We start from the raw sequence: 27934 nt of genomic DNA, 5'->3' as shown, positions 1-27934 counted from the left end.
TTCTTACTCTCATTATAACATGGCCTGAGGCCTGCAGCATGACTTTTTTTTTTTTTTTTTTCTTCCCAGACCATAAGAAGCTTTGTAGATTTGTACTGTAATGAAAGTGTTTGAAATTGATTTGACTGCTACTGTTATAAAAGTTTCAGATCAAAGAATTCAGCATTCACCCAAAATGGGGTTAAAATGTCTTTTCAAAATGGCTTTGAGTAAGAAATATAACCCCCATCAGGCCCACTGATCCCATCATGTTTATTGTGGCTAACTGTAAATCATTCACAAACTACCAGATGGTGCTGGATGAGTTTGAGAATCATTATTTTGAGGAATATTCTGAGTTCTGATTTAATTTCAATCTCATTCAAAAATGTTTTTACATTGCTCTTTCTGTCACAGTCATGGGCACCCTCCCATGCTAATTTGTAAAATGAACTTTGCTGAATACCATCTAATCTTATTGCCATAGTTACAACCAAGAAATCAAAGATTGCTACACTGAGCTGAAAATAGCTGACTTGATACAAGGAAGGGGATTAATTCTTATGCAAATCTCAGTACTCAAATACAATCTCTTATTCAAAGAACAATGGGAAGTTTGATCTCTGGAAGCACGGCCTTCTACTGTCTTTTCATTCTAGCAACAATCTGCAAAACAGGCTGAATGAAATGCATAAAAATGATGGGAGAAATGCAGCGCTGAGGCCGAATGTTTGTCATACATGTTATTTGCCAATAGAAAAAAGAAAATGAGTTAAAGTAGGAGAAGTACTTATTTTGTTAAAGCCCACAGTTGTTAACAACTGAACTCCTGCTGGCTGGAATAGCAGTCACACAGCTTTCTCCCCTAAGTTCCCTCTGCAGGATACTTTAAAAAGTAGCAGAAAGGGTCGGATTGAAGCCAGGACTTTCAGTATTTGAGCTGTTGCTGATTTCTACGCCACCTCTTTATGCTTGTAGATTGCACAGTTTTTTTATATTATGAAAAAAGGATGCAAAAGTTATATCACATATTACTTTAAATACCCTTGAATCAAGTGGGGAAGTTCCAAGACATATATGGCCAAAATGACATATATCTGTGGCATTTGTCCTCTGTGCAAGAACTTTCTGAGGAGATTCTCTGTGGTGACCCCAGGGTACGGAGAAAAGATCCTGTACCTAGGCTGTGCGCAGGAAGGAGCTGGGGCAGCAGCTTGTATGACAGTAATAACTCTTGAATCCACCATAGACCCTCTCACCCCAACTCTGGAAGATGTGGCAACTGTAAATGACCCTTATTACTTTCGTCTGTGCTAGTAAAGCAAACAAATGATGGGGGAAGAATGTATAATGAAAGGAAACAGAGGGAAAAAGAGAGGAGCATTTAAGAGACAGAAAAATGCAGAGAGGAAAATAAAATCTGTCTTAGAGAGGAAAGAGAGGGGAAGGGGGATAAGTCCTAAAAAGATACTACAGTGCTACAGAAAACCAAATAATAACAAACAGCTGAAGGCAACCAGAGTTTTCAGAAGAAGAGGGGGAGGGTATAAAAAACTTATGAGACAAAATAATAATGAAAGAAACTCCAACCCAACAGTTGGAAGAAGGAAAATAGACTTTATGTTGTCCCTACAGAGTTAGAATTTAAAATCTATTAGCATTTTCCTATACAGGACACTATGCACTTTTCCTGGATGAAAGAAATCTCATTCTATTGGATGGAATAACCTGACATATTAATAAAGTGTTACAAGTCTTAATAGGCTGCCTTACTGGTGAACAGCCAGTAGGGAACTTAGTCCTGCAAACAGGGAGAGTTGGAGGAATACAAACGTTCCAAGAGGGCATTGCCTCACAAAATCAAGCCCCATCTGTTACAATTACTTCGGTCTTCCACAATACAGTCTGGCCGCTCCATTACTCTTTTGTTCCACTCCTTTCTACTTTTTGGTGAAACCACCACCAATCCTCTCCATGCCTCACAAACATGGCAGCTGAAAAAGAAGAGACATTTAAGCTGTTCATTTTAAGCTAGCTCGATGCCACCTAAAATAACAGGGTCTGCACAGTTTAAACTTTAACTTAAGTCAGACCTTTGAACATTAAAAAGTTCACACAGGAGCAGCTCTCCCATGCGGAAATGTCTAAGAAACCTCTTGCTACTGTTTCCTGCAACATGAAATGTTAGACCACTTGCTGTCCTGGGAGTATGAACAGTAATCATGACTGCAGAGGCAAGCAGCATTTAGGTAGTTGCTCCACACACGTTCCTAGTGCAGAAGGATAGAGTACAACCAAACATTGACCTCAACTGCCCAGATCCATCCCCACAAGAGGTATTTAAAGTGAAGATTTTCCTTTTGTTAGAAAGCTTGTTTCTTTGTTCATGGGTACTGACGCTCATTCTTACTCACACAGAAAATAATCAGTGTGTTCTGAGCATATATTAAGAACTGGGACAGCAAATATCTCTGCAAAAACTTTTCTGGAGCATAACCCTATGTAATTCTTATTTCAGCTGCTGCTGTCTGGTACTACTCAAACCAGTGCAGAGAATACCTGTAGCAGCACAGAGGAGAAGAAGTGCCAGTTAAGGCCTCAGCGATGTGGGCAAAAGTTATATTCTGCTGCTCTGGAGGAAGGACAAAATAGATTTCCCAGTCCAGATGTCACTTTGTTCCTCTCTTACCTGTTTCGACCTGGACTGTGCACTGCCATGAGTGTCCTGCAGGGACAAAGCAAAGCCCCTGCCCCTCAGCGGTGTAAGCCTTTCTCCTCTGGGAGCATTAGCCCTGGAGAGCTGCAGCCGGCAGCACCTGCAGTCAGAAGCCCTCTTCTCCTGGCTCACAGGGAGCCATCCCAGCAGTGCCCTGCTCTCCACAGGGTGGCTTGCTCCTGTCAAGCTGCTCTCCTACCTCTTCTCCTCAAACCAGCAGGGGAAAGATGGAAGATGTGGCTGCACAGGGATTAAGTGCCTCTTGCTGGAGCACTGAGCAATCCCTGAGCAACACCCCCAGCCTAACACTGTCTCTGGCTATTCCTCTCTTGCCATTTCTTTCACCAGCCATAAGACTTAGGAAAAAGGATGAATTTTACCCAGGGGACAGTAGCAGAGACCGCTAAATAAAAGTTGCTTAGAAATGTAATATTTGATGTACACATTGGAACTTGACTAAGACCACTTTAATTTAATGAGAAATTAGCTAAAAGCTCAAGTTCATGGATATTTACATTAACTGCAGCTAAAACAAACTATAACATGACAGTGAAAGTATATTTGGAGAGAGACATCAGCTGTGTTTCCTTAGAGGTTTATTGGCCAAAACAAAACTTACAGAAATAATATTTTGAAGGATGCCATAAAATATATCAAATTATACAGAACAATTGACTAGCACAGTATAATTTGGAAAAAGCTGCCACAGCCAGAGAGAGAGAAAGGGGGTGGAAGTTTTTACTATGCTAGGGATCTGTGGAGGCCACAGATTAAGGCGGTTTGCAACTAGTATTTAATAACATGCTATATTATTGGGTTTTATTACACTGTAGTTATTCCAATCAGCATTAAAAGTGTGTGCTGAAAAAGAGAAAAAGGGTGTTCTATTCTTGTATAGGGCAAGTTATAAAAAATTCTTCCAGTATTATGTCCTAAATCGTACAGTTGAAATAAAATTCCTCTGTCTTCTCTTCCCTTCTTCCTTTTTTCTTAAAAAAGGAAAAATAGAAAATCTAAGAAGAATCTCTATTTTAATAGATTTTATTTTCTAGATATTGAATGTTCACAATTAAGAAGTGTTGTATAGTTATTTGTATCTAGCATTTTGGCAATAATTTAGTTCTATAAATACTTACTCATTTGCTTAACCTTTTACAGCCAGCAGTCTCTTATTGCAGTAAATGGGACTATTCACATACTTAGAAGATAGGCATTTAGGGAAATGTGTGGAGACTCAGGTTAAATGTCTATACTCATAAATGACTTAATCCAGGGAAGCTGTTTATTTAAGTGGCTTGTTTACCAGTTTAGCTGTGGGTGAACTGTCATTTGGAGGCTTCTTTTGCATTTGGCGTCTCTTGAAAACACTGGGACATTTTAAATTAGGTAGAGTCAAGGTAGACTTACTAAAATTTTTCAGAATCCTAATATCTTTGGTTGCAAAAACAGAGCTTTGATACATGGTCATCAACTCTTCTAGTTGTTACCTGCACAGGTAACAAACCTGTATAGCAAACAATGACTCTTCAAGGGTTTAGAAATGAGATGTCTAGTTTCATAGTCGAGATCCATTGCCCACAGTAACAGATATGCAATACCATAGGCCAGCTTGGGTTGGGAGGAGCCTCTGGAGGTCCAGGTCCTCCTCAAAGTGGAACCAACTTGTCCCACTTTGTGGGACCAACAAAGTGGGACCAACAAGTTACATTAGGTTGCTCTGTGCTTCAGTTGTTTCCATGAAATGTTTGGAACCTCCTGTAATTGTAGGGTGCAGACTTTGTTCAAATGTTTGTTCAAGAGTTCCGTTCAAGTGTTTGTTTGATTGAAAACTCTTTAGAATACAGTATTACAGAATCCAATTCCTGCCTGTTTTATGCTGTTCCTACAGTTGTGTTTGCTCAAAGCAAAATCAGTTCAGTGACTGTTAGTCTTTGTGGCTTCCTGTGTAAAACAGCTGGATATTTTTGATTGGGTAATACTTAACGTAAGTGGAAACACTTGGTAGTCTTTGAGGAATGGCTGATATTTTCAATAGAGACATTTAAACACCTTTTGAAATTTCATGTACATGTATTGCTGTGTAGGACTTTTAAGCATGCTGACAATAAAAACAGTTGAAAAGCACTGTGTGCAAAATAACTCAAGGCAACGTTACGTGTAATTGCAATTTTGTTCAGGGAGTTTTACTCAGATGAGATGGGTTTATGGTACAAAGAGAGCAAATGATGGCCATTTCACTGTTTCAGTAGCAATACCTGTCCTCCATCTAGTTTATCTTGAGATTTCATCTTCATTATTGCTAAGGCCAAACACAAATATTCATGTAAGGATGCGATCATGAGAAGAAGCTTCAAGATGATCCTGGTAGTAGCTGCTATGTCACACTACTCTTTTTTTTGTTTTAGCTGAACTGGACAAGAAGTTCTGAGTTCAGTTCAAGCACCAGCCCACTATTGCTGGCTAATTTGTCATGGTGCTACCTTAGATGTTACACTGGCAAGATAGCTGTCATTTTCTGTAAATAGATTTTGCATCCAGTCATTGTTCTTACTCATTTCAGGGAAGCACTACAGAAACTGACATCAGGCTGTAACAACGCTCTTTCATTTTGCTTTTTATATAATCAAGTGTCGACTTGCTTTCAGCTAAGAAGTTGTCACGGGTTCTACCTATGTCAAAGATATTTTCTCTTATTTGACAAACCCAGAAGCTTCTTGGTGAACGCCTCAATTTTGCAATAGGTATGTTCTTTCTTTGCCTTCTGAAATTGTGGTTATTAAATGAGAAGGAAATATCAGAGGTCAGCAATCTGGCGAACTTATTGTTAATTTCTGGTGAAATTTCAAGATGATATTACAGTCAAGGAAAAAAAAAAGATAATAGTAATAAGAACTACAACAACAGACAAGTACTTTGCCTCCAGAAATATTCAGAAAACACCGAACAAGAGTTTCAGGAGATAGTTGTGAGTCCATAAATAGTTGGGTTTGTAGGGTTTCTTTAAAAATGGGGGAGTTCTTATGGCATTTCAGAAAGGCAGAAGAAAGGCAAGGCTCAGGAGACTTTTTCTCTGATTATGGGACACCTCACCTGGGGATACTTGCCTTACTGTCTAGCTTTTGTGGATCCCTTCAAAGTACCCAGGCTGTCATGGGTTACCAACCACATCCTGAAAAAACTTCAATTGCTTTGAGAGTTTTTTATAACTAATCTCATTTTTCCAAAGATTTCTTCCTTAAGTGTTCACTGAATTTTTGATTTAAAAAAAAGATTACTTCTAGTCTGAAAGAAGTGCCTGTGGAAGGTTCTTATATTCTAATGGCAAATCTTCTCAAGGAGGCAGAGCCAAGGCAAGTCTCAAACACAAAATCTGCTAAAAAGATGATATAATTGGCTTTCAGTTAATTTTTAATATTTTTGTTCATACTACATTTATGTGCCATCACGATCTGAACAGACATTTGCTGCTTACTATTTTAAAGGTGTTGATTAGTTGCCACTAGTCAAATATAGTACTCTTTTCCATCTTCTGTCAAGTAAAACTTCGCAAATGAATTTCTTGTTGTGACTGGTTTGTATATATACCTATTTTAAAGATTCAGCTTCTTTGAATCTGCAACAGGTAATCATGTCAATAAGACTGTTTGAATGTCTTCAAGAATGTCTCTTGAGTAAGGTTGATGCAGCCTTTTTTTTTTCTTTTTTAATGAATACGAATATTTGTTGTGTTACATGGTACAATCTAAGGCTTGCTGAACATGTTCTATATCATCCATTATGTTTGAGCCAAGTCAAGTACACCATGGCACTGCTGTAGGTATTAATAGTGCAGCACTGTAAATGTCACTAAGTGCTTTCAGTTCTCTGTGATGCATTAATTAATAATTTTGAGAAAAGACGAACAGTTGTGTTGGGGACCAACCCAAATGCTTACTGATATCCAAAGAAGGAAAAATTGCTATTGATTTGTATGGGTATTGGACAAGACCTTTAATAAATGCTAATAGAAACTGCTAAGTCTGTTAAGATTTGCTTTGCTTTCTTTATGTGATCAAAAGGAGATTTTCTCTGCCAGCAATATAAATCCAGACTTATGTGCAGAGTTAGGCACAGGCAGCCTAGATAATGCTATGCTGCCACATGTTTAGAGACTTCAATAGATGAATATAGTGTTGCCAAAAACATGCATCTGCCCAAACTGAGAAAGCATGTAAAAATGAAGATACACCCACATTAGTGAAATGCTGATGAGCAGGAATCTGTGTTGAAACACTGTTTCACAGGGCAATGGAAAGTGAGAAGTAATTTTATGAAGCCGCTTATATTTGCAGTAACATATTTCTGCTCTGCTGTTGTATTACCTACTTCCTGTAAATATGTGTTTACTGCAGTCACTATGCATAAAATCACACTTTTTGTAAAGGACTCAAACTAATTTCTGACAGAGAAATAAAGAAACTGAGAAGGTATTCACTGGGGTAAATACGAAAATTATATAGCTTTACTGAAACAATTAAATTGATAAATGCTGCCATTTATGGCTGGTAAAGGTTCTTTTTCAACAATTCTACTAGGTACAGAAGAACTTTTGGCTTGAAAATATACATTCCAGCTGGCTGTACTGTTTAAAAAAGACATAAGACACTAAAGCTTGATGTGTTCATATACCTATTCCCTGTATCAGATAAAAGCAATAGTGTTGATAGTGACCTGTTGTATGAGTCTACTGGGAGCAACACAGAAATATGAAGGTATAAACTCAGAACTGTTAGACATGCAGAATCAGTAGGCTTTGCCTTTTGGTGACTGTATACGGATTTTGAGCACTTCCGAAGTGAAGTGCTCAAAGTGCTTCCTTCACGAAGTGAAGTGCTTCCTTCACGAAGGAAGTGAGCACTACAAGAGCAAATAATGCAGCTGGAGAACTGCACTGCTTGGAAGATGATGGCACTAAGGGACTGTCACTAATAGACGAAGGAAACCAACATTTCCTACAATACCAGGACAGTAGTTAAAACAATCATTTGCTGTTTCTCTGACGACTCGATGGTAATGCTGAAGAAATGAAAGAAGTTGTGTCCCACTTGGAAACCTGATGTCCTGGCAGGTAGTTCACCCAAAGAAAGAAACCACTTTGCTGTCAGCCTAGGGAAATGCTTCTCTGACCAGTGCAGGTGCAAGCAGTCCACTGATGGCACCACTGAGGTGCTCCTGGTAAGAGTTTGAGGGACAGGTAGAAAAAATGTGTTTTTCCTGTCACCATATGGTTTGGGAGTTTGTCTCATTAGGAAGAAACTGGCTTAAGCTTCATAACAATTGTCTTTCAGAAATCCTTCTGGCTGATCCAAATGTCAGGGGGTATCTTATCCCTCTTAGACATTACAATACCTTTGTAGAATAGAGATTAGGAAATCGAGCCCTTGCAGTTTCTCTAGCATGGGTATTTTTTTCTGTATTTCTTAATCCCTGTCTTTTTTTCCCTGTGCTTTTTACAATGAAGAATTTGGTGCTCCATGATGTGAAGAATGACTCCTTTGTCTCTTTCCCTCTGTTTTGTTCTTGGGCTGAGCTGCTCAAACGTGCTTTCATATGTTGACGAGCTCATGGGTTTGACGCCTTAAATAAGGGAAAAAAAAGAAATGGGCTGATGAACTTGATTACACTGAAAAATCAAGAGAGACAATTTAATTTAAAGGTTCCATCATTACAGATTCATTGGAAATACTGCTGATCATAATGAATTTGTTTAGTATTCATGGGACACTACATACATTTCCATAGATTATACTCTTGTGAGATATAGCCTCACTTAACCATTGGCTATTCCTACTGAGTGAATTAGAGTAAACAGTTTTATCAAATGGTGAATTCCATCTATTGCCAAGTGTTCAGGGTACAATTGTTATGCTTGACTAGCCAGATATTTAGCTTCTCTCTGCTACAGAAGTGACTGACCTCCTGCATAAACATGTGTAATTTACCTCAGGATTACAGCTAATCAGAAGGCTTCTGCACACTGCTGCTTTTTTTTTTCCCTTGACGTTCTTCTTAGTCATTTTGGCTGTATTAAAAATTATGGGGGAACCTTGCACAAATGTTTAGGGAGTCTTTGTAAGCACTATTAAGCAGTATGCTTGCTAAGGTGCTTTCTTTCTCATTTCCACCCAATGGTACCAGGAATCTGCAGTACATTGCTGGCCTGTTGCACAAACATTCCTTGAAAAGCTCAGCATAGCATCTTATAGCAAGTCACACTCTGATAATTCCAACTCCTCCTGCCTAAGATCATGTGCTTTTTCTTTCCTTTTTTTTTTCTCGTTTTTCCCCGTTAAAAGGTATATGTCCATAGGTGGTTCATATGCTAAGGTGTAGTAGTAGAAACACACTCTTTCAGGAGTTGAAAGTCACAGCATTTTTCTCCCTTGATACATTTTTCCTTACCTAAAAGCTGTAAGCTCCGACAAATTCTCCAAGACCATTCCAGTGAGAGACAGAGGTACAGAAGAAGACTAATAGCAGAAAATAGAGAGTGTAACTATAAATGGCCTAACTGCTGACAAGCCTGCTTTTGCAGTCTTGGGGCTGCGGAATATTTACTTCCAAGAGCAACCCACTACTTTTCTGCAGTATACTCCTACTTACAGACAGGAAAGGTTGAATATGTAACTTTAAGTCTTTATTCTCTGAGTGTTGTCATTCAAGGATTATTAAAAAAGAGCTCCTCTTCTGCAATTTAAGTCCCCTATTTGAACTATAATGGTGACAATGCTGTGTGTCAAGAACATACTTAGTCGTCTATATACTTAAAATACACAAAGTATCTATGTCTATGCTCTGCCACCCACTGCAGCTAAGTGCTCTGCAGAAGAGCTGCAGAGAGTGGGAATTCTGTTGCTAACTGTCCTAGTGCTGCCAGCAACAATGCTGCTATTAACAAAGCATAAGTTAAAATAAGACCACTATTCCAGCTGCAAGTGGTGGCATTGTCAGCCTGCCTGAAACTTATTTCATCAGTGTCCTGACAAGTTAGCTAGATTTCAAATGATTGAGGAAGGAAAACTGGGAGAGAAAAAAATCCGCCTCTTAGAAAAGGGTAGTGAGAATAGCCTGGCTGCTGCAATGGAGCTGTTGCAGAGACATGGGCTGTTAAAGCCCTGAAACCACATTAATGTCAGTTCTGTGGCTCCTTTCCTTAAGTTTCAAGACTCGTCCACAATGGCCTAATTTCTTCATGGTATACGTAAATGAGAAGCACAAGCAGCCTTGCTTAGCTATCCCTGATATACTGCAAAGCACAGCAACTATTTTGGCTTTGTTTGGCTCTTCCACCGAGTGTCTCTTCCCTTTTTCTACATATCATTGCAGAGTGCTATCATACACACAAAGCATTTCATTAAGCTTGCTCAATCAGTCAGCAAACATGGATGACTTAGGATAGATGTTCTCCTAGAACAGCTGGAACAAACTTGAGTAGCAATGGTAGCATCCTGTCACTCTCTCCTTCAAGGAGTTAGCAGAGTGAGACAGGGAGTGTGTATTCACTCATTGGCCCCCAGTTTGCACAAAATGAACTGTTTAACCATTCACGCTTGCTGCTGTAGATGATCCTGCTATGAAAGTCAGATTCTCTGGTTAAATGTGTGGCTATACAATGCAATGACAGAGAGGTTGCTGAGACTGGTAGTCACCAGCATACACTGAACTTTAACACCTATCTGTCTCATCAGGGTTATGACTGATCTCGGCTAAATAGGGAGTTTCATGAATACCACGTAGGCAAGATGATACTTGATGGAGTATCTGGGATTCTGCTGACTAGAGGACATGGCTTTGTAGTCCAAACCAGCAATGCTGTGGCCATCCGTAGCACTTTAATTTTTCCCAGGCAGATTTAATTTGGTGAGAAGCTTTTTTTTGTTGTTGTGGTGGGAGGGACATCACAGATAACCATTAAAATGCCACACTCCACTCCCTGTTTCAGGATATTAAGAATGTCCATGGCATTTTTTTATTAGTGTAAGTTCACCTTGAACTACTGGTCAACTTCAATTACCTGTGCCAGGAATGTCACATCTAGAGAACAGACTAGTTGAAATGAGTAATTCGGATTCCCAAACACATGTGCTGAAGATGTATTTACAAACAGGATGTGGGTAAATGACCACGTGGATAAGACACATATGTCAATGCACAGTTCATCAGGAGCATAAATCCTTATGTCTTCAAGAGAAAACTTAGGAGTGAAATAGCACATCATCATCACATCATGAAATAGCACATAGGACCCCCCCTGCAACAAAACCACTCACAGAGGAAAAAGGTATTGGTCTTACAGAACTCACATAAACAAGCCAGGATATACATGGATGTATACTCTTTTCTAGGCCCTAAGTATTGTCTGACATCCCAGGGATAATTCATATTCAGATGTGAACTTTAATACTAAACTCTTAAATATTAGTCCCTTGATGGGCTTGCACAGACTCAGTCACTCCTATATGCCAAAGTCACTTTATTAGTACCATCTTTCTGCATATATTTATGGATTAAGTATTAAAGAATTATGTAATTCATTTTTAGATCAGTTTTTTCTGATAAAATAAAACAGTAGATTAGCTTCACTTTTTATTACATTTTGTTTACATACAGAGTTATGAAGTAAGGAGTCAGTTTTGTTTGCAGTCACGATTTGCAGCTGACTTTTAATTAACTTCCCTCCATAATTTTTAATGTAGTTCTTTTGCTGAATAATATTTCTATTCCACAATGGCTGAAAGTACAGCCAGTACAGCACAGAGGAAAAAAAATGGCCTTACATTACTGAACCATTATATTTGCAGCAGCTCTCTGCCAGGAGACTTTTCAAAGCAGTCAAACAATAAATTCATTAGAATGCCAAAATGGAGCACCAGGGGCCAAACCTTGATCCCGTTGAAATCGGTAGCTGGTGTACTGAACAGTGCTAGTATTTGGCCCTTACAACTATTCAAATATCTTTGGTTCAAGCAAAATAACAGACTATTACTGCAAATCTAACCTTCATTAAATTTTCTATGCACTTAGATCTTCTTATGAATTGGGGAATAGGTTTTGTTTGAACTGAATACTACTTATATTTGATTTTTAAAGTGATTTTTAATGTTGTATTCTCTCCAGATTTCTATTATACCCAGGGAACAAAAGTGCAGCTAGTAAACTCCCATATATATATTTCTATGTATATATATATACACACTGCCATGGAGACCAGGTAGCCAAGTTGATAACAGCCCTACTTCTTATTTCAAAGGTTGCAGGTTCAACCTGACTGAGCTCTGTTTTAATTAAACTTTCTATTTGCTTCTCCACAAGCTATGATATATAAAAGTCAACCATGGCTAAAAAAATGGCTATTTACACTTTCAGTTAGATGGAGTCCATTCCTTTGTGCATAACACAGAACAGAAAAAGATGAGGAACAGTTAGCACAGACATGTCTTTATCTCAGTACAAAACCACACAATTGTTTAACAAAAACTGGGCAACTTTCTGGTTCGTAAAGTATGTATGTATTGGAAAAGAACAGTCTCAACGTGGGCTCTGTTTTTCTGCTTCCCTATACTGGTTTAAAACATCTGTGGGCCAGGAATGCTGAAAGCAGCATGACATGCAAAGAGATAATTAATGCATATCTACCTGTGAGCCGTGTGATCTGGAATTGCTGGAATAAGACTGGAATTGCTTAGAGCACCATCACTAGTAGGCAGAGTAATCTAGTACACAACATATTTGAAAGCAATTTCAAATGACTTGTGTTTTATGGGATGTTGGAGAAATCACTACATTTGGTCAGAGGTGGATACCTGAAATTCTGTGCACCTTACAGTCTTTGGGAAAGAGCTAGGTCTGTGGCAGATGACAGCAGACAAACAGTGCTATTTGGTCCTGTGGTTAACTTGTTCCAGTAGGGATAATAGTGATGAGTAAGAGGAGTGCCAAATACAGTTAAACCTTCATATATGTGCAACTTCTATGTGTCTTGTCAGGGATACCCAAATTCCAGGTCAACTTTTCAAGCAATTTGCTTGCTTTTACCTGAAGGAATGGTATATATGACAAAAAGTAGTGCAGCTTAATGTATTTCCTACCTCTGTGTTATTTTAGAAGTATGGGTGGACAGGGGAAGTAATTACTTGTGGAAATAAACAAAAGCTATTGGCTTTCACAGATTCATTTCTATGGGCCAAGAGAATAGACTTCATTTTACAAGTAAAGATATAGAGAAAGAAATTTTTCACAGGACAGAATGCTCTGTACCAACAAAGACCAGAAATTACAATGCACACACATACCTCCTTGCAGAGTATTCGTCAACAGACAGATGTTTTCTGTGGTCCGAGACATGCTCTCAGTGGAGAAAGCAGCCTGTCAGAAATGATAAAGATGCAATGTATTTGCAACTGCACAGGAAAGTGATGCGTGTCTGTGCAGAGTGGAGGTGAAGCAAATGAATATTACCTACTTCATTGAGAGAATGAGGACTGGTACAGAGTACAGTTAACCTACCTTAACATTCAGACAAACTCTGCCCAGTATACCTATCACTTCTCTAATTAAAAGAAAACAATCTGACCCAGAACTTACCATGTGCAAAGAAAATTGAAATGATCAGTCAATCAATTTGGCCATCTAATGAGCTCTTTTAAAAGGGTGGCTAGTTAAATGCTGAAATAAAATATGCAAAATTAAAAATAAGAAACTTAAGCCATTGATTGACCTAAAGCCCACAAAATACAACTGCAGTTTTGAGGAGACTTGGGTGGGGTTTGCATGGCCAATTCCCCACGTTTCTGAAGGTCAAGACCAGTTTGTTGATTTTTTTAAGGGAGTTTTGTGAGACTCAAAATTAATTAAACCAGTACCTCTGAGTATGTTGGATTATGATTGCTTTTATTGTAATCTATATGCTACGTAATACTGTATGTTTTTAAACCCCTTGTTTTTAAACCCCTTTTTTAAGTTTTTGAAGTAGTGGTCTTTTAAAATATATCTCATTTAAGAAGCAGCCAAGTCTTACAGTTTATATTTACCTTATCAGCTTGAATACAGTACTTCATTGTAGTGTTGCATGTATCTTGCAACTATGTGAAAGATTTTTTTACATGTTAGATGCTTAATGCCAGTTCCTCTTTCACACATTGTAAAATGAGGTCCAAAGCTCAAATATTGTAATCACTAAATATTTTGGGATAGCTTAGAAGGAATTAGTCATATTCTGTTTCTTTCTGTATTATTACCCTAATGAAAATTTTCAGAGGGAAGCTCAGATTTGTTTTCTCTGACCTGGCTGGCTAAGTCACTCATTAGGCTATAAGGCATTTAATAATATGGAATAATCTGAATTTACCATTTGTAGTCCAGAGTCAAATGCACTGAAATAAGCTGTAGCAAGGCATAGCTATGCATTGTGAAGGTCTACCCATTACTTAGGTTTGAGAGCTATAATGATTTAAATCAATTGTGCCTGTTTATTTTAAGACAAGCTGGTTACATGGCTTGCTCCAGAAGCAGGGAGCATACTGACCTCCTGAACAAGTGTAGTGAAGAGGACTAGCAAATGCTCAGTAGGTCTTGCTGTGGAGGAGGCACTGGGTGCAGGCTGACCATTTGATCAGTGTATGAGCACAAGTCCTTGCCCCCTCTACTTTGTGTTCAAGTAAGGTGAGGACCAGGAACAGGTGACAGGCTAGAGAAACGGGGTATTGCCAACAAGCAATAGAGTGATTTACATGAAAGGCTCTTCTCTTCTAACCACATACAGTGTAGTAATTTGTATATCATATGAATCTTGAAACTTTTATTAGCTAATTATCTCTATTTCTTGGATCATAAAATTTTACTCTTACAGGAAGTTTCATTTTGGCTGTTTGTCTGACACTTATTAAAATCAGGACAAGAACATCCCACTTGTTTGAATTTTTGCTTGTTTGTAGAGTGATTTTGGCTGTTAGAGATGACATCCTGAACTCCTATCCATTCTTTATTTTTTCCAGAATTAAATTAGGAACAGAGATGTTTTAAACTTCTTTGAATAGTGGAGACCTCAGCTGCTTCGGAGAACTTCTCTAGCCACTCCCATCCCAGGCAGCCATGAAGAGAAGGGCATTTCAAAATGCGGCAGCAACTTCTACCACAGATGCTGGATTCTGCAGTGTTTTATTTTTGTTACTGCCCTCTTCATTTATTGCTTTTTAAGGTCTTGATGTTCTTTCTCAATAAGAAGTGGGGTGCTCACCAGTTTCCCAAGTCAGACTCTCATAATGATAATGTGCCAAACGTGTGTGTCGGGTGCAACTCGCGCATGCTGGAAGAGATAACTGTCAGTTCTGGAGGCAGGTCAGAATAGTTTGTCCACTTGTTCAGGGCACCTGTAAGTCCAAAGATAATGGGTTATGTTAAGTCATGGTACAAACCACGAGAATAAAAATTGCCAGCACTGGCCCTGCTGATCACAGTAGTTCAGGTTTTAATGATACAAAAAGCAGGCGACTTTGAAGGGACTTTTTTTTCCGTATGTGTGGGCTCTCATGTTAATCTGAAACATGTGGAGTAATATATTTGTAGTGGTTTTGGCTTCAGACCACTGGACCAAAAGGCAAGGATTTATTGTTTGTTTCTTTGTTTAAACAAAAATCTCTTACCTGTTTTCCCAGAATACAAACCCAAAACAGTGACAGATAACTATGTTGGACAGTGAGTATATGTGTGCATGCATGGGATGACAAGAAAAATAATTAAATTTACTTGACAGCATATATAAACATCTGTGTTTTCTACAGTGCTTATTGACTCACGCAGTGAATAACTCTAAACCTAGCTTTGAACATATTCCTCTAAGATACCAGCTTGTTCCTGCTTTGGAAACATTAGGGTTCCCCCTGCCCAGCTAAACAATAATCAGTTATGAACAAGGTGCTCATATACATGTGGAAAAAAAAAAAAAGATTAAAAAGATTTGCCTGATGTTCAGGTCTGATCTGGACTGTCTGGGTTTCACACAGGTTACGCAGTGTTTGCCAGGTTACTGGGTTAGAAAGCAACTCATCAAATGTCTGCTGCTAGCGAGGCAGTAGCAGCTGCAGGATGATTCACACCGGGTCCTGGGGGCGGCTGGGCTCTCACATCCTGCAGCTCCCCAGGACCTTCCCTCCCAGACCAGGGTGGCCAGAAGGACATTTCTCCTGGCATTTCCTTGCCACAGACTTGGCAGGAGCTGGGTGCCCCGCTGGTGGTCTGGAGAGGGCAGAACTATGCTGGCACGGTTTGGGACCAGACCCATCTTTAAACTTTAAGATGAAATCACATTTGCTCTTGTGCTTTAGGACCAAATGTTTGCGAGGGGCAGGAAGCACTAAAGTAGTTTCCACCTCCCTCAGATATCCCTGTTGTCTTTTAACTTAGTAAACTAACGTGGCTGACAATGACACATAAAATGTTTTGAAGTCGCTTTGGAGAATGAACTCCTGCCCTGTAATGGGTCTTAGGCTGGAAATGAGAAAGTTTCATTGTTAAGGACAGCCAGCATTCAGCTGCTTTTTCTGACTCTATTGCAAGCACTTGGGAGACAAATGATGTGCTTTACATGAGCATAGCCATGGATTATTTTGTTCATTTCCTGAATGGAAGGGAAATTTAAACCACATTTGGCTTAGAAGCACAAAACTGTTGGTACATCTGGAAACAAAAATGAAGACCACCTCAAAGAGCTCCAAAAAAAGTGTGAAGGAAATGAACTTTATCCTATGATGATCAGAAAGGATATCACAGGACATACTGGAGAATTAATGAAACACACTTCAGGAACCAAGGCTGCGTGACAGGAGACTGGCTATAACCAGGTTTGCTCAGTAAAATATTAAAGACCATTTCTCCCTACCCATTTACTTTGACTTACTAAAGAGCACTTTAGGAAGGGCAGGAGACTAATAGGTACTGAAGATGCTGTGACTGGAGAGTGCAATAGAGGGTAATAGCATGAAAGTTCTGCAGAGAAAATCTGGTCAGAAAGTGTAAATCAAACAGGGTTGCCCCGGAAACAGGCATTTCAGTAAAGTTGACATATTTCAAACAGCATTTCATAGATCAGCATTTGTTTTAGAAACAGAATTGTTTTAAAAATATCAAAATGGCATATTGCACCATTTTATTTATTTTTACTTTGAAAAGGTTTTCAGTAATGTTAAAATATTGCAATGTTTATACAAATATTTTGAGGATTGGAATGTGACCACAGCTTTTTTACCAAAACAGTTTTCCCTCCCAAATGAACCTCATGGATCATTTCTGAATGTCGACTTTTCCTTCCCACTCTGTATTAAGAATTAGAGAAAAAAAAAAAAGGTTGGGTGGAAATTCATTCTCTAACAAGTTCTTCTATGTGATTTAATTACTGATCTTAAACACGTACGTTGCTGTATTTTGTAAATACACTCAGACTGTACCCTGCTGCTCATCAACTACCCAGATAGAAACAGGGCACAGAAAAAGTACCCAGATCAGCAGCAAGCCTTAGTCATGTTCCTCCAGGTCTTAGGTGACCTTGGAAGTAGGGCTCTCATCAAAACACTCAAATGAAAGCACTTGAGCACACAGCAAGGGCACTGCTTCATTCTTTGACTAGAGTTGAACCTGGGCAGCTTCCTAGCTGCTCAGAAGATCAAAGGAGAACTCTGCCTCTCCTTCAGGCATGGTCCTTCCCAAGGCTTACCTGAGACAAGCCAGGTCATCACCAGACCTACCAGAGGGCTATGCATTGCCTGTGAAGGCAGAACACTCAAAAAATTAGTATTAGGCTCGCCTGAATAATTTGTCCCAAAGCTGTCATTATTGTGAATATTAACCATTTCTTCTTAGCCCATGTTATAATGATCAGTTATACAATGTTGAAATAGATGGATGATAAATCAAAACCTTAAGTGTGGTGAAATCTCCTGGAAATGTGAAATAGATTTTTTAAAAAGTAATAAAAATAATCCAGCACAGCACATGTGGGTTTCACTTTTATAGCTCAGAAACAAGAATATTTTTACAATAATCCTTTGAACACACACTAGATTAAGGCTGGGAAAGAAGTGAGTTTTCCTACACAGGTTGTGGTATGATTTTTTTTTTATAGCGTACTTATTATTGTGATAACCACCAAACTAGAGAATAATACACAAATCACTGAATCTCTCAGTCATTCATCCTGGAACAAACACTTAATGCTCTGTTCCAGGAAGCAGATCTCCAGATTTTTCTAAGTTTTGAGTTGTACTGAAATGTTGGAGGACACTTTTGCTAATCTTTGCTATATCAAAGGTGGTCGAGCTATCTCAGGGCTCGTTAGGTTATCTTTTAATTGGTGATGGGTGAACTGTGGTAGATTTAGAGATCTGAGTGACTCACAAGAGATTTGAAATAGTTAAGGTGCTGTCTGAGCAACTTTGTTGACTGCAAGATATGTAAAAGAGCATTCAATAAGGTGAATTCAATGTGGTGTCATTGCTCACAAGAAGCGACACTGAAAGAGTCATAAAAGTAAATGCTATGTATTATTGCTTAATTCCACTATATATTATCACACTTTGGCTATTTTTAATTTACTTTCAGTGAATATATGATATTTAAGTCCATTGTAATTCAGTGGTATAAGAGAATTGTAGAAGAGAGAAAAAGACATATAAGATCATTCTAGGAATATTCTCGAATAAAAGAGCTAGCGATAAGAGTGATGTACTTTAAAATCAATTATTTTATGCTTGACCTGAACTAGAAACTAATCTTCCTAAACTTGGAGTCTCAGCTCCCCATTGGAATAATTAAACGTATGTTTCTAGCTAGAATGTTTTACATTATATCACAATAGTTTAACAGTTCACTATGTCTGCGATTGACTCTGACTGCTCCTAATTTGGCTTGAAGGAGGAAATTGCTCTTGGTTTTTTTGTTTTGTTTTTGTTTTTTTTTTCTTGTTTTTAAATCAGCACAAACAGGACTGTTTGAAACCACCCAGGAGGTGCAGGATTTAAGAAGCAGTCCTACTACCAGCACAACAAGGGCAAGTGAGGACGAAAATGCTGTGAAACAGAGAAAGTGCAGTATGTGAAGGTGATCACGGCGTTCACCGAGTATACCGTACCACAACACAACGCGTGCCCAGGGGGGTGGGCTGGGTGCAGAATTGCTCCTGGGCCTGCCCTCCCACCAGCTGCTCCAGCTGGCAGGCCCTGCTCCTGACCTCACAAGCGCAGGTGATAAATATGGTGAGACACAACAAAGGACAGTGAGCGAGATGCGGGTCTGGGAGCCGGAGCCTCCTGAGCTGCTGTGATGCTGCGGTACAGGCTTGCTGGTGTGTGGACACAGTGTCCCCTCTGCGTTTCAGTTCCTACTTCTTCTGCAGCAACTGAAACTCCCAGCCTACTATCAGGGCCTCCTGTTATCACTTACTGCTGTTACTGATGTAGTCTCTACAACCCTGATACTCTTCTTCTGGCAGCCCTTGCCGATGACATCTTTAAAAGGGAATCCTTTAGAGAACTGCCTTTTTCATTCTCTGCTCCCACTCTCAGCTCTCAGCACTGCCAACATCAACTAGAAGTTATTATTTCTTCTGTAAATCCACAAGTTACTCCTACACTACTCCCATAGTCTCGCAGTTTCTACGACTGCCTGATGCCCGACAGCTCTGAGCACTGACCACACAGAGCATTCCTTGTGTGGGATGTGAAGCCCACCACGAAGGGCCGTGACCTTAGAAAGGAATTGTTTTCATTTAAGTGCAGCCTTTCATAAGTGCGCTAAGAGTCTAATGGGTAAACGGAGGTCCTGGCCCTGGAGATACTTATTAATATCTTTGAGAAGCCTGTTTATCAGAGCTTGAAAGAAATCTCACTGTGGCCTTACAGTAAATCAAACGATCCCTTTCCCTGTGCTCTCATTTGTGGTTTGAATCATTTACAATAAGCCTGTTTTCAGAGACAGAAACAGGTGGTTGGGGTGGTGGTGGATAAAACTCAAAGCTCTTTTATGAATGCAGCTTCAGAGGAAATAGGGTAAAAGGGCTATAACTGACCTGCACATGAAAATATGAGATAAAACCATATCTCATGTTCTCATAAGGTGCAGCCCAAGCTTGCTTGTCATCAGCTTGGTCTGATAGTGAGCACAGTCTTCATTTGAAAAGGTGCAAAAAGGTACAAAAAGCCACAAACAGCAACCCAGAACATTGGCTGTGTTGCAGCAGCTTCATGCTGACAGACCAGCATGTGGGAACCATAAATCCAAACCCAGAGAGTTCTGTCTGCAAAATCAAATCCTCAAGTGATGCTGGCCTCACACACCATCTTGCAGAACATCTTTCTTCCAGCTACTGGGAGAGCCAAGGAAAAGACAAATATGGATTTCTTTGGTGGCCCTTGGGGGCCTCTGGGCACTGACACAAAGCAAAGACGCTGTGTGTCTGCTCTGCTCTGCTTGGGGCTGTGAGTGAGCAGCGAGGTGGTGACACTGCCGAAGGAAGGTGAGCACAGGCTGGACTCTGCCCAGAATCAGTTCCACAAACTGAATTTTTCTCTTTGGTGCAAGGTGTTTACAAACATTTGGTACTATCAACTCAGGAATGTGAGAGTACAAACAACTGGCTATGTCCCAGCACTATGGGAGAGTTACCTCTAAGAAACTAGCAACAAAGATAATGCTCTGTACCTTCTGTGGCACAGGAAGGGGAGCACACCCCATTCAGTGATGGGTATTTATATGAGATGCCAGATCCATCACGCTACTGAGGACTTCACCTGCATCTTTAATAGCCTTAAAAATTAATCTCATTCATGAAACCTTCCCAAAACCATACTGTGGGCTAGACCTTGCTCTCCAAATCTTCCCCGCACTCCCCTGAAAGGCCTTTGCTTTCACACCATAAGCTCTGCAGAAGAAGCAACGCTTATTTTTGCACTGGCCTTAGTACTAAGTGCCCTGCCTTTATCAAGGATGTTGGAAAGTATAAGCAATGTGCCTTTTAGGAGGCTCAAACTTCTGAGATATTTTAAGTTTGCAGCTACATGACAGAGGTTGCTGACAAATGATCCAGCAAAAAGAAGCAGTGCAGAAGATGAAAAAAGCGTTCATAATGCCTGAAGACTTCTACAAGTTTAATGCAGTGTTTTTTGTAAAAGTAGTTCATCCTCAGGAACAACAGCAAGAAAACATGAAATAACATATCATCCATTAAGCAGTACTTTCACACGTGCATGCCATCATAAGAAAAGCTGCACAGAAAAGTCAGAGGAACATTTTCTTTTCCAGACTCACACATTAAGTTGCTGATAAAGAAATTTGAACTTAAAGGCTGGACTGGACTTGGTCTAGGGAAGCATGCAAGGCAGAACGAATCCTCTGGTAAGTCCTAGCATAGGCTAGCTGCACCCCAGGCCTGAGCAAGCAGGATAAGAACGTGTATCTGCAGACCTCCTCCCAAAGCAAGCAGATGGTTGCCACAGACGGAGAACAAATGGAAATTCAGTTCAGTTGACCTCCACAAGCAACTGTGGCAAATCGCTTTAATGCTGATGCTGGTGATATTGCACATATTTGTCCCAAGAAACAAGCAGGACTCTCATTTTGACTGGGGTGTTAGGGCCAGATGTCTCCCTTCAAATATCCTTTGCCAAAGTCTCAGTCCATCCCTGAAAACTGATGCAAAGAGGACAGGCAATGCCTAACTGAGAGAAATGCTGAATCTGCACCAGAGGGGCTGCTGGGCAGGGACTGGATCCTGGGAACTGCATAAGCCAAGTTGGCACAGTGCTACACAGAGTGCAAAGTTTGGGACACTACATCCCTGCCCCACGTGGCAAATGTCACAAAGCCTCCAGTGTTTTGGGACGTTTACGACTGAAGTTACTAAAAGCTTCTGGTTAGTATTTTGCACATTTTGAAATAAAGCGTTCAGCAGAGCTGAAATTTATTAATTTTGAAAACTAAGCCATCTGGAGCATTAGCTGCTTAATTACAGCAGAAAGAGTCATGAATGAACAATGTGAAACACTTTCTATTTTCCATTACAGGATTCAGAGTTTGTTTGAGCCTTTTTATTCCTTGATAAAAAAAAGAAATATGCAGTCATGTTATGCTATTCCTTCAGCTCTGTTTTTGTCTTTTCACAAAGTAAAAAAACCAGAAAACCAAAGAACAAACCCTTCCACCCCAAACCCAAAACCTAAACCCTAACTACACAGCGATAAAGTTCAGTCTCTCTTTACAAAACAGTGATGACAACAGCCACCACATATAGAGGAGTATGGAAGAAAAATAATCAAAGAAAGATGTTTTGTTTCTCAATTTATTATTTCATGTAATTTAATTTTTCCCCACCGGGTTGTAAATCACTTGCCTTTTTGTGCTTTCGCTCATTCTAACCATTTCTGAACCCAGGGCAAAATCTAACTTGAAACAATGTGGACTTGATGAGTTTACTCTGCATGAAACAAGGAAGCCTTTGTCCCGTATGCCCTAGGCAACTTAAGACACAATGCCTCTATCCTCTTTTGCTGTGAGACCTTCAGTCAACATTCCCCATGGTTTATGATAACTGAGCCAACAATTAGGCCTGAAGCACTCAAACAAGACATTTGAAATAGAGGGTGCATAGACATGTATGAACTCTGTAGTGTGCTGCAGTTGTATCCTGCAATATAAAGGTACCAAGGTAAATTTAGAAGCTGCTGCTACATGGCTGCTTTTTCACTCTTGCTGTTTTTGCAAAAGAGAGTGAAATTTAGAAGTTGCTTTATACAGCATGAGTTTTCCTGCATTTTTGAGAGGGGAATTTTACCAAACATTTTTACAAATGTCTCGCTTCTCCCACATATGATGCTACAGCACTAGCTAAAGCGCTCTTCCACAGTGTCCCAGGGCATGTCTCAGCCCAGAAGCTGTTCCTTGTTGCATGCTGATAAAGAATGAATGTTGCCTAACAGGTTTGTCCTGAAGAGAAACTGTCTGATACTGCAGATTCCCACAGCCTGCAATGCCTGCTCCACTGAAATGCAGAAGCCCCAGGTGCTGGTGTGACTAGTCAAGGGTGTTCAAAGTAGACCCTGAGATGTTCTGCATTTGTGCCACCCCTCAATGCAAGGAGGGAAGACTGAATTCAGGTTCAACCATCTAGTTAAAGAGGAGGCCACAAAGCAGGATGAAACACTGTTTCTGCACGTAGGGATCTCTGGGTGTACTTGAAGGTCACTTAACAGACCCTGGGGGAAGGAGGTGGTGATGCTGTTGCCAGCTTCTCCATGCTGGCTTTTCCATGGTCATTTCTGCCATGTAGCAGTGAGGACTGCCAGTAGATGAAACAGCTCTCCTACCGGGAAGGCCACACCTGGATGAATGGTTGCATATAGATTATCAACAATATGATTTGGGTGGTTACCTTCAGAAACAATAGTTTTCAGAGTGCCAAAAAAACATATTGCGAGATTCTGAGACCGGACGGACTGCTAATAAGCAGTATTAACACAGGACAGGAAAAAAAACAACAGCAGCCTGCAGTTTTTATCAATTGCCAGATTGAAAAGAGATGATGATTGCCCAACATCGTAGGGGAAACTGAGGCAAAGAAAAAAAGCAATAAAAGTTATTTCAGTGCATATAGCTAATCAGTGATAGAGTAGAACAAAATTCCCCATTTCTCATGTTCAGATTGCTAGGTCACAGCACCTTGTAACCTTTTAGGTAATAAATGCCTTGGAGATTTCTGCTTCCTGCCCATCTGGTAATAGGCCCTGACTGGTTTTGAAACCTGTATAATGTGATGTGTATTACGTAGCATTCTTCAAAGGCTCAACTTCACATCATTCTAGCAGAGCGGCTGAAAGTCCCTGATTTTTGATAAAGGTGAAAAATACTTTTGCTATATTTGTACATTGCTCAAATAGGTGAAATTTCTGTATTTTTCATATTGCAACCAGCCTAAACATTCAGATACCAATCGTGTGCTAACTGTTTTGAGCAGGTTAGTGCAAAATTTAATTTGCACTCACCCATCTGATTCAAGGGGAGTGTAAAATATACTTGTTGCACCATTTTCGCATGTTGCAGTAATTCACTCAGCATGACTTCCTGGAGTTGAACCAAGTGGCTGGAAACAGCTAGCATTCAGGAATCCTACCACAACAGACAGTAACAAAAAAACTGCCTAGAAACACTGGAAAGAAATAAAACAGAAAGAAAAACAGACTGAAGAGAAGACAAGCATTTCTTAACTCTTCATTAGCTTTTCTTTAACATGTCCCCAAAACAAAGCAACACCTGAGACATGGGGAGCTGTATTGCAGAAACATGTGACAGATAAAGTACTTCAACAGCCAGATATCCTGCAATGATTTGAGTTTTGTCATGGTTTGCCACGGGGTGTTCCAAGAGATACTTCGCAAACTGGCTGACTGCTACACAAATCAACTTCACAAACTTTTCCTCTCACTGTGCTCCAGTTTATTCTTCCATTTGCTAAAGCTGTGTCTCACTCAAATGATGTATCATTTTAATCAGTCTAAATGGGGTAACTGAGAATGCAATGCATTGCTTAAACACACCTCATGCAGCAAAGCACACACGCATATACTTATCTTTAAGAAGGTGAATCATTCCAGTAAATTAAGCAATGCTGAAACTGAGTGTCTAAAGTCAAGCTCATACTTTTGTACTAGGATGGATCAAGTTGCCACTTATCTATTTTTCCCTTTTTGCTCTCCTGTGAGGCTTATGCTTAAATCACCTGCGCTGTTTACACACCAATCTTGCGTAGGTGAAACATGCAGCTGCTGCACTGAAGTCACCGACAGCACCTTAGCTTTTCAGGGTACTGAAACAAGCCTTGGTCTTTTCAAATCATTGATTCTCCAGGAGATGACAAAGAAAGGCAAAACAATCCCTTTGTAATACTCAAGAGTCTCTTTGGTTTCTTAGGCTGGCAAACAACTGCTGCTAAAAAATTTCAGCATGTGTCATTTTGCTGGCGGGTTCCCAAGTGTGAGTGGAAATAGCAGTAACAGCAGGTGAGGTTTATCTGCAATAGGATTACCAGATTTCCTATGACAGTTCTTGGAGGCAGATCGCTCCATTGTGCTCCAGTGGAAGAGATCTGAGACCTGCTCAAGACAGGGAAGTCTCCACTGCAGCTTCTATTCAACAGCATCCAGAGTTTCTTCCTACTCTGTTGCACAAGCTGCTGCCTTTGCCTTTTCACCTCCTCTGCCCTCATGTGCCTCTTTTCCGTTATTCTGGCAATGGCAAGGGAGCTGCTTAATCTTCTGGGCTGCTGTGCCAAGATGTTCCACCCTTCCTCCTTCCCTCCCACAAGGCTGTGGCCATACACTTACAGTTTTCTGCCTGCAACACCTAGGAGCCATACCCTCCTCTCTTTTTCTGTTTCCCATCTTCTTAAAATTTTTCTTTCATTGAAAAATTCAATGAATTTTTCCACATGTGGAAATATCCTCTTTTTCTCCATGGTTAGAGTTTATAAGGGAAAAATATGGCAGAGCAAAATTGATATTGTATTAAAAAAGAAGGGATGAAGAAGTGTTTGCAGGAGAGAGAGCTAAGGTCCCTGTACCCCTTATACTCACTCTCATGGCAGCTTTTCCATGGCTCACATGAGAGGTTTACTGCAGTAATTCGGGCACCCTTAATGCCCATCACAGCACATAGATGTCCCTTCACATGACCCTTCCTTCCTCCTCCTTGACATGTCAACCAAGTGAGGGGCAGCACTGATTGTGGCTAGATCCTACTACAAGTAGTCATCCTGGCCAGCAGGCAGCTGCCAGACAAAATGGATATGGCTGTTTTCCCTACTTTTCTCCATAAAACTGGTGGTGCCAATATTAGAGTTACAATTCTTAGCTGTCAAAGGTATTAAATATATGGGATGCTGTATTAAATATCATTTCCTTAAGACGTCTTCTGTCTATCAAATTCAGTGAAAGCTGACCAAAAAGGAATGTTATTGTGAATAATGGAGATGATGAGAAGCAAAGCAGTTGCGTGGGCCTTCTTTCTTCAGGTGAACCAACCAACCAACCAACCACACACAGACATACAGACACACACACACTTACCTAAACTTCTCCAAACTCATTTGACCTCCTGGGGGTTATTTTTGGCCTCGCTGCATAGCATCCTCTTCTGTAATTCAGAGTCACAGTCCCTGCTGTCAAGTATCAGAGGTGACATTTTATGTGTAAACATAATTTAACCCTTTGACATCTGGAAAAAGTTACATTCAATATGTTAATATGAAGGAAATAACTGATACGCAAACCATGGAAGTGAGCTTTGACTCAACCAATACCCTTTACAGCATAACTTTATCTAATAGCCATCTACATTTTGACATTTTAAATCTAAAATTGAATGTTGGAAGGAGGAGGAGGTCAACTGTACTTTAATATCCTAGCAAAACCAACCACTACAGCATAATGATATGAATTTTGGTGAAGTACAACAGAAGGACTGAACCCTACATTATATTAAGCTTGACTGACCTTTCGCTTACATCTGCACATTCCCACTGCACTTACCATAGCCATTTATGCAGATTTTTTTTCTTTTAAAGTTACTGCTTTTACAAACAGTCTCTGCATGATTGCCTCAAGAAGTTACTCAATTATTTATAATGCTGATGCAGAAAAGCGATATATTCTGAGGAAGACATACCATTAATTAACATGTCTTCTTCCTTATCACTGCCTTTTTCACATTTTAATCCCATTGTCAAGGATGTTCTCATTCATTAATAACTGGGCAAGTGAGTTTTGCCACACTCCAAAACACAACATTTGTTGACTGGAATGTTAGAAGGCTTTGTGTGCTATCTCTGCTTGATCAAGAAACCTCACTTTAATGTGATGTCACATACCTTGATAGTTATTTTGGGGCATATTTTGAAATACAGCAGTCACCCAGACTTTATTAGTGTTTTTTCTGCCATTGTATAGGCTGGTAAAGTAAGTCCAGGATAAGTTCACTGCCTTTGTGTTAACTTATTTTTTGCTCTAGGGAATTGCATTATTGATTTTGCTCCCCCTCCCTAAGTCACAAATCACTTATTTCATTCAAATCTGCAAACGTATTGCTCAGACTAATCAGTCCCAAACCACCAATTTAATCATTGATGCTGAGATAAACTCACTGCCCTCGCATGCTGAGCCAAACAATTTGCCAGCTTGCACTTGACAGATAGTTCCCTAAAATGTTTATAAAGTTGAAAATGTAACATTTTCATTTCCTATATTATAAACTAACACAATACCAAATGGACCTTCTAACTCCTTAATTCATTTGTGTTGAGTTCAATGAGGGTACCCTAGAACAACACTTGGACTCAGGTGGACAGTGTCTTCCTCATACTCTGTTAATACTGCATAATAGGCTCAAGCCAAATAAAATGTTAATGAGGATGCTATGATGAACAGGCATGGCAACATTTTCTTTCCATTATTTTCCTGCCCTTCTCCCTGTCTCTGAACAGTAAAGGTGATCTGAATGTCTGTGTTTGTGTGGCCAGGCAGGGCAAGTGCTCTCAGTGTCCCAGTCATTTACTGTGGGGAAGGGGCTAGCTGTGCTCCCTCCTTTTCTGTGCAACTGTGTTGCCCTGAAGGAGGGGTTTTATCCCCATATGGAGCCAGACAAAATCCCTTTGAGAGAGGGGTGGTAAAATACACCCTTTGAAGTCAGGTATGAACACAGGGCTTCTATGCAAATATTATGCAAAGGAACCAATTCCCTCTTCCTTTGGTACTGATGAAGGTTTTGATCTCTGGAGGAGTAATCTAGAGGCAACTCATGAAAGAAACCCTTTTGGCATATTCCGTCAATGATGTTTTGATCTTCCATATGGAGATTAGTATTTCTAAAAGTAGGTTCCAAATAGATATAAACATTTTGATTACAGGCAAGACAACAAGTGCATTTTAAACCTGTGTTAAGTGATGGCAGAAAAGTGACAACAAAAGAGCCCGGGTAAAAAAACCCATGCAATGCTAAGTGAGAAGTGATGAATTTCACTAATTAGTACCTTAAATTTATCTAGGACATCTTATTACAAGCTCTGAGTTCTCTCACTAAGCATTTCTTATGTCTCAAGGCCCAGGGATAATGTCTGATGACCACTGGCATATGAAGATACAACAGTACTAATGAAGCATTTAGGAGGAA

The sequence above is a fragment of the Mycteria americana genome, chromosome Z (genome assembly GCF_035582795.1).
Source record: "Mycteria americana isolate JAX WOST 10 ecotype Jacksonville Zoo and Gardens chromosome Z, USCA_MyAme_1.0, whole genome shotgun sequence".
NCBI classification, from domain to species: Eukaryota; Metazoa; Chordata; class Aves; order Ciconiiformes; family Ciconiidae; genus Mycteria; species Mycteria americana.
Note: the sequence above shows the minus strand (reverse complement) of the source record.